Source organism: Triturus cristatus, chromosome 6 (assembly GCF_964204655.1).
Source record: "Triturus cristatus chromosome 6, aTriCri1.1, whole genome shotgun sequence".
NCBI classification, from domain to species: domain Eukaryota; kingdom Metazoa; phylum Chordata; class Amphibia; order Caudata; family Salamandridae; genus Triturus; species Triturus cristatus.
This window is the reverse complement of record NC_140589.1, coordinates 204,047,503-204,055,368: the sequence shown is the minus strand read 5'-3', so window position 1 is coordinate 204,055,368 and position 7,866 is coordinate 204,047,503. Positions and strand designations below refer to the sequence as shown.

The following is a 7,866-nucleotide window of genomic DNA, read 5'->3' as shown; positions in this document are numbered from 1 at the left end:
TGCCGCAAAATGGTATACATCCTCTGAAACACCTCTGGCTCATCCGCTATGGGGCCGTACATGTTTACTAGAGTGATTAACGTGTTTCCCAATGTACCTTGAACCATCGCACAGCGACCCACATCATCAATAGTTCTATGTGGTGTAAATGAAATACCCTTTTTTATCAATATGAGGACCCCCCTGGCGTAAGACGAGTAGGAAGAGGCTAATCTATACCCCTCCCATTTGAACGCCATCTTAGTTTCAGAGATTTTGGTCAGGTGCGTTTCTTGCAGGAATACAATTTGGTCGCCATGCTGGTTAAGATATGCAAATACATGTCTAACTTTCTTGGGAGAGTTTAGCCCTCGGACATTCCATGTAAGAAATCTGTAATCATCACCCATTACCCCCGCTGGCAAAACAATGTACAACTGAAGGAGCCCAGCGGCCATCCCACCCGATAGAACACACCGGCCCATAAACACATTCCTCAATCCTGGTGTCCATATAAGCACATCGATCAGTCGCCTCAACACAATAAGTCTCACAGTGGCTAGCAGCAGATGCAATCATTCCCCCTTACCACCCTCCACCCACTACAACCTTCCAATTAGGTCGAGAATAAACACCCCCCCACATCCTAAATCTATCCCAATTGCTAACGAAATACGAAACGCACCAAGGGGGTCACCCTCTGGGGGAGGAGGAACAGCAGCAAACACCTACCAATCGGTAGGGTGGCCAGGTATCAGTTATAGTGAAACTTCCTGGCTCTACAGTTTCCGTAGTACGATACATGCTGAAACATATCATTCTGGACAAATAACATTAACATTTGTATCAGTTCACCTATGGTGTAGCACCACGGCCCAGTCCCCAAACTTTCTCTAATGGCTCCAGCGATCACATACAATATCACCGAGCCACAGTTGGAAAAGAACCAAACATTATACAGCTATTAAATCAACTCTTTAATCAACATCACTTTGAGATGTTGACACCGGTACGCTCGAGGAGGTGGTTTTAGTCACTTTATGAGGACAGATGTGTTTTGTGAATTTCAGAGCCGACTTAGAGTCTGTAAAGAAATTAGCCTGACCATCATGAGTAATTCTTCATTTAGCAGGGTACATCATGGCATAGGGAATGGAGGCAGATTGCAGTAATCTCTTTGCAGGCATGAACTCCCTTCTCGCCACCTGAACTGCGGCTGTATAATCCGGGTAAAAGGAGAGATTGTTACCCTGGTAATTACTAGGACTCTTGGCCCTTGCCTCTTGGAGAATAGCATCCCTGTCTGCATAATTAAGTAAACGTGCTATAATTGGTCGTGGTGTGGCGCCCGGCGCCGAGCGAGCGGTGCACCCTTTCAACAATCATGATAGAGGAGAGCACAGGCCCAAACAGTTCCCGCAACATATTTTCTATAAATGGCTCCATTTTTTAAATGGCAGTCGACTCCGGAAGCCCAATTATGCGGAGATTATTGCGCCTTGAGCGCGCTTCCAAGTCTTTGTTTTTGGCCCTAATAACCTCTAACACTTTCTCAATGTTGACAATCTGAGTCCTGGCTTCAGCAGTTGAGTAATGGGCATCCGACAGTCTGTTCTCCAACACATCTAACCTGGTCTCATGTTTGTCTACCTTTTTCTTAACTGCGTCCAGACTGGAAGCAAGGGCATCGATCTTACTATCAATAGTTTTTAATCCCGTGCGCATCTCCAAAAGTATCGACTTCAAATCCTCATCCAGGTCATCCGCGTGTTCCGCCTGGCCCTGGGCGGCTCCGGTCTCGTTGAGCGGGTCTACCGTACGTGTGTTGCGTTTGCTCTCAAATGGCAGCTTAGGCTGCTTGGGGTCAGCTTTGTCCATGATCGGGGAACAACCTTTACAACGCAACTTTTACAACGCACTACCATTACAACGAAACTGTTACAACGCAAGTGGATTTACAACGCATGCCATTACAACGCAAGTCTTTACATCGACTTGAGCTAGATGGCGTGCTAACATTACAAATAGTGTAGTTTACTATCCCAACACCTTCCCTACTGTTAAGTGGACTGGAGTTGGAATAGTAAATTACACTTTTCTAATGTTAGCACGCCATCTAGCGCAAGTCGATGTAAAGACTTGCGTTGTAATGGCATGCGTTGTAAATCCACTTGCGTTGTAACAGTTTCGTTGTAACAGCATTCGTTGTAACAGCACGCGTTGTAACGTCATACATCCTCCATGATCAGCTATCAGCAGCGAGCCCAGTAATGTCGTGAAGCACAGTGCTGTGTGATAAAATAAACTGGCCCACGAGTGGCATGACTAAGTCTGTAGCCTGTTGACACTATGACCAGGCAAGTTGCAATACCCAGGAATCAACAAGGAGCACGTTGCACCAGCTACCTGGACGATACAATGCTGGGGATCAGGCAGCCCACACAACAGTTAGTCCGGAATTAACAACCAGAGAAGTTCTTCGCGCCTGTCTGCAGCCCAGTAGTGACCAACAGGCAGCTTTCTTTAAGAAGTGGCCCAAAAGAAATACCCTGATACCCGCAAGGCGCCGTCTGCATTCATCACCGCAGATCTCGGCTAGTACCCCGGCCCGGAGCAGGCCCAATGTCTGGATGGCACGGGGGACTGACTGACTCGTGGTGCGCAGGCGGAAGGACACACAGAGGACACAAGCGGCTCCACAACAACCCGAAAGCGCCACTTGCCAAAGGGAAGTCAAGGAGCCCCCCCATCCTCCTCCCACCATTCTCCGCCCTGCGCACCCAGTACAGTCTCAAGTCCCCTCGAGGGAGGGAGCCAGGTAAGGACAGAACCCCCACTGAGGCCAAAAGCAAACCGCTGCGCAAGATCTAGGCACCATGCAACGTAAACGCCCAAGGAAGGCCTGATCCTCGCAGCAGGGTAGTGCCCACCACTGGAGCGTCCCGACCCCACCGCTCTCACCTCCATGTCGCTCCGGCCTCCTTCTGCTCCTTCCGCTCCGGGGGGACGTCCGCCGCAGCAGCAGTCTCCGCCAGCTGCCTCACTCCTTCCGCAACGGCGCCCAGCAGTTCCCGATCCGGGAGCTCGACAGAGGCCCAGAAGTCGTCACTCTCCTTTTCCGCTGTTGTTAATCAGCATGCCCTGCATCCGCCCTTAGCAGCGCCATTCGTCCAGTGTTGCCAGGACACAGGAGCACCGCTCTCAGACAGAAGGCCACATTGATTTCTCCCGGCCGCTCAGCAGGTTCGGCGATCTTGGTTTATGTTGCAGCACCACTAGTGCGAGCGCCCATTTTCTCTCCGCGCACTCCGCACCACTCTCGTCAGCATTCCGGCCAAAAAGCTTGTTTTCAGGGGACGGAAACCGCGGTCGCCAACTCCAGGTGCTGCCAGCAATCAGTGCCCTCGATTACGTGAGCTTCTAGGAAGATTCAAGGATGGTATTTGCCGTATGACTAGCCCGGCCTGCGGAGCTCCCTTAGCAGGCAGCCATCTCGCACTGTGCCGTAGCCACGCCCCCAAGTCATCTGATATACACCATCCTGTGGACACCATTTCTCCCAATCCACCCATTATCATGGAAAGAAATATTGCTGCTATAGAACACTGTATATTGGATGGGAGGGCCAACCAGCGACCTTTCATGGCCAAACGTGTGCTACCGGGAAATGACCGAGTTTGTTTAGGCGGGGACAAAGGGGGAGACAGGAGTGGGCCTGCTGGGGCACCTGGGTTTTCGGAAGCTAGGTTCATCCATGAATCTTATTGAATCTCAATTAATCTTCCGCCAGAGACTTGTCCTTATGTTATTGTGTTATCGAATGTGCCTTGCTTGCCAACTTAAACAGTTAAAGGATTTGTTCAGCTCAAGAACAAGGTTCTTCATTGGTTACCTACCACTGCCCATTTCCCATACTCAGACGTGTCAAATATACTGATGGTTCATCGGATAGGATGAGTTAGTCCCTTGGCAAAAAGTTTCCCAGGTGATTGTGTGATTGTTAACTTTAGGTCTCCTGGTATTTTACACAAGCTGCTGACTAATTATTATTCTGCTAGTAGACCCTGTTCTGATATTTCCCTTCTTCAAGTGTTTTTTTTTTCGCAATCTGCAGCCACGGTTTGTGCTTCTGACTCATTCATCCAGACTATTGATTCCTCTCCTAATGCTCTCTCAGGCATGTATTCATTTGTTGGCTCACACATGGAAGTCATGTTTGATAACTGGGGGAACAATGAAATGATTGTTGCTGAGCATACCAGATTATTTTAAGGGCTTAACCTTTTTTCCTCAAAGAGATCACAAGGACCCCAATGACTGGCCCCACGGATGGGTGGTTTACTGGGTCTTGCAGAGATGCTAAGAGAAATCTTTTTATTGCGATTAAAAAAGAGTGGGCCAGGAGATAAGGAAATGTAGTGCACATTATCAGCTTGAAATAAAGAAAGTCAATGCTTCATGGGAGTGTAAACCATGGTGTGATCTCTTAGAAGCTTCACCAAATAACGATCCCAAGAAATTCTGGTGATTAGTAAATGTTAGTTGGGGAAACTCTGGGAAGCCAGCTGAGTCATCTATTTTGCCTTACGAGTAGGTGGCCCATTTTGGCACCTATACTCTTATGCGCATGAAACAGATTTGGCTTCCATCTGCATAGAGGGAACATCAACATCAAATTTGCCCTCTACTCTTGCAGTTTTTTCTCTAACAGAGACTGCTCTTGCAGTAGCTTCACTGAAGCAAGGGAAGGCCCCGGGATTAGATAAGATCCCAGCTGACCTCTATAAATCCAATTCTAATACTTGAGTCCCTTATATTAATGTTGTTACAAATATGAATGCAGCAGGGGCGCTATGCCAGCTACATGAAAAGGGGCAGAGATCGTCCCCATCTATATGAAGGGGAGCCCAAATATCCCCTCAAACTATCGTCCAATCAGCTTTTTGCATAATCTCCAAAAGATATTCTGTAAACAAGTCCAGGCATAGGTTTTAGACACAATCTGTGAGAACTGGATCCTGTCCAACCTTCAGGCAGGTTTTAGATCAAGACCAGCTCAAATAACCAGGTCTTCCACTTCCTTCTGGTTCAGTGGAAGACTGTAGATGAGGGGGAGAACCTTTAGTAGCATTTATCAACCTTCGTGCTGCTTTTGACTTGGTATCGAGAAAGAAAATATGGGCGGTCTTACATGGAATGGGCGCCTCCTGTAATTTGTTTAATATCATTATGCATGTACGCAAGGATAATTTTGTCAGGGTCTGATGTGGTATAAAAGAAGAATTAACCCAAGCTATTCCAGTTGACAATGGTGTGCACCACGGCTGTGTCCTAGTGCCTACTCTTTTTCTTCTCTACATGGACAACTGTGTTAAGTATCTGATCAATTGTGCAAATGACTCCCCTACTCTTACAGACTCCTGTTTGTCGATGACACAATTCTATTGGCCAAAACTAAGGTGGGCCTCCAAACTCTTGTGGACAAATTTAACTTGTTATTTTCTGAATATGGTCTTGAAATAAATGCCTCCAAGCCCAAGCACACAACCTATTTTAGGAAGAAAAGGGTGAAGGGCATTGTTAATTTAGGAAGTGATCCATTGGAAGGGGTCAGGGAGTTTGATTATTTAGGGATTTGCCTGGCCTATTCTGGCTCCTAAGCCCATCAGAGTCATAAAAGCTCACATCTGCTAAACGATAGAGCAAGGGCAATTCTTAGATTTTTAAAAAGGCAGCTTGGTTGCTGATCCTCCCCACAAAGGAAATCTATAAGATACAAGCAAGGGGTGCGGCAATACATGGTGCTGAACTATTGGGATAATGCAACATGGGCCTCTGGGGCACCAGCAAAACAATTTGATTAGAGCCTCAATTGTTTAGGGAGGGGAACACCATTGGTGCCGCTAACAGTGTACCTTGAAACTAACCCCATCACTGAGCCGGCTGCTTTGAGACCATTACTCTATTGGGTGCACATTTGGGTCACTGATGAACTAGGCTTGTTTAGAGAGGGACTCATAGATATTCTAAAATTGCAATCTTCTAACGAGATCAAGTGGCATATGACAAAACATTTTGGGTTTGTAAGGCCTAAAAAATGTCTGGGATGATCCATCATCCATCCTGACCAATGCAGGCACAATGGTCAAATCAAGATTTTGGGGGAGAGCTGCTGCTTTGAATGACCTGTCTAGCAGTGGCAGCTCTACTGCCTGGCTCTGAGCCAGCAAATATAAAATAAAACGATGCTCTGACATCGTTTTATTTAGCACTTGCTGGCTCTTAGCCAGCGGTGTTGGGAGGGGCGGGCCGAGGCATGGGAGGGGGGAGGAGGAGTGCTACGTGCAAGCCACTCCCTAAGTGCTCATGTGTGTTTGGTCAGAGACACAATGGTTCTAAATGGCCTAAAAGGTCCAGGATATGAAAACCTTTAAAAGGTAAACGTTTAAATAAAGGTTTTTTAAAATAAATTTTGAAAAGAGAGAGTGATAATTAATATAGAACAGGGACAAGAAGGTCAAGGTATAACAGATATTTATTATACAATGAAATAAATTCAGATGCTCACATATTCAGTGACAGTAAGCGTGACAAAAACGGTGAAAGTGAACTTTAAAACAAAACATCGCATTGACAACAGGAATTGAACCACTTTCTTTTAGACTTAATATGAGGGGTTCATGTTGTGAGCGGTCGACGACGTTTCGAACTCAGTTAGTTGAGTTCATCTTCAGGACAAAAATGAGCATCTATAATCTAGAAAGCAAGAATACAAAGTATAAGTAGACCAAAATCTAGTCCCTGAGAGTCGCATCACATTCAGAAAATTAATAAAGACTACACATTGCTCTCTATAGAGTGATGCTGAGTATAATTTGAAAAGGCCACAGTTATTATAATGAATAATTATGCATATGACATAGTCTTCCTAAGTCAAAGATTAAATTAATTAAGTTCAAAATGCTGGCATAATTCCTAGTCTATTTTTTTGGACTCAACAATTAATAAACTTACTGTCAGTGTAGATATAAGGTAGAATTTTAGATTTTTACTGATCACGAGAGAATCAAATGCAAGTTACTGCTTCAAAGTAGGGCCCTTTGTCATTGCAGGAGGCCTAGGAAGAAAACGAGTATTTTAAGGCATTTAAAAGGGGAGTAAGTCAGGAGTGGGAAGGAGCAGGGAAGGGAGCGGATGCAGACTTACTTGGGAAACGATCTTAAATCATTTTACCGGGACCTCAGGGATTCAGGTGCCGGGCGGATTAAGTCTGAAAGGAATGGAGGGGGTGTGTGAGTTAGAACGCTGAACAGCTGAGCCAGCGAGGAGAAAGAGCAGTTAAGGGAAAGGCATGGAGGGGAGGGGAGAGAAACCCAAAGTGAACTTACAATTTGTCCGTTCAGCTGTCACCAATTAGCTTGAAATCCCGACTTCTCCAGACTCACGTGCATAAATACTGAGTTAACCCAGCTCCAGCTCTCAGTTCCAGCGCTAGCAGCACTTGAACAGGACTTGTTTACCGGGAGGCTCGCATTCATTGCAATCTGATCGGACAAATTGTAAGTTCACTTTGGGTTTCTCTCCCCTCCCCTCCATGCCTTTCCCTTAACTGCTCTTTCTCCTCGCTGGCTCAGCTGTTCAGCGTTCTAACTCACACACCCCCTCCATTCCTTTCAGACTTAATCCGCCCGGCACCTGAATCCCTGAGGTCCCGGTAAAATGATTTAAGATCGTTTCCCAAGTAAGTCTGCATCCGCTCCCTTCCCTGCTCCTTCCCACTCCTGACTTACTCCCCTTTTAAATGCCTTAAAATACTCGTTTTCTTCCTAGGCCTCCTGCAATGACAAAGGGCCCTACTTTGAAGCAGTAACTTGCATTTGATTCTCT

The 7,866-nt window shown here is 46.3% G+C and overlaps 1 long non-coding RNA gene across 1 annotated transcript; it reads left to right on the top strand.

Moving 5' to 3' along the window:
- Positions 1-7,467: 7,467 nt before the first annotated feature.
- LOC146816641 (uncharacterized) lies at positions 7,468-7,866 on the top strand. Its single transcript, XR_014962474.1, has 3 exons — positions 7,468-7,538; positions 7,657-7,720; positions 7,810-7,866. It is a non-coding gene; the product is annotated as an uncharacterized LOC146816641 (long non-coding RNA).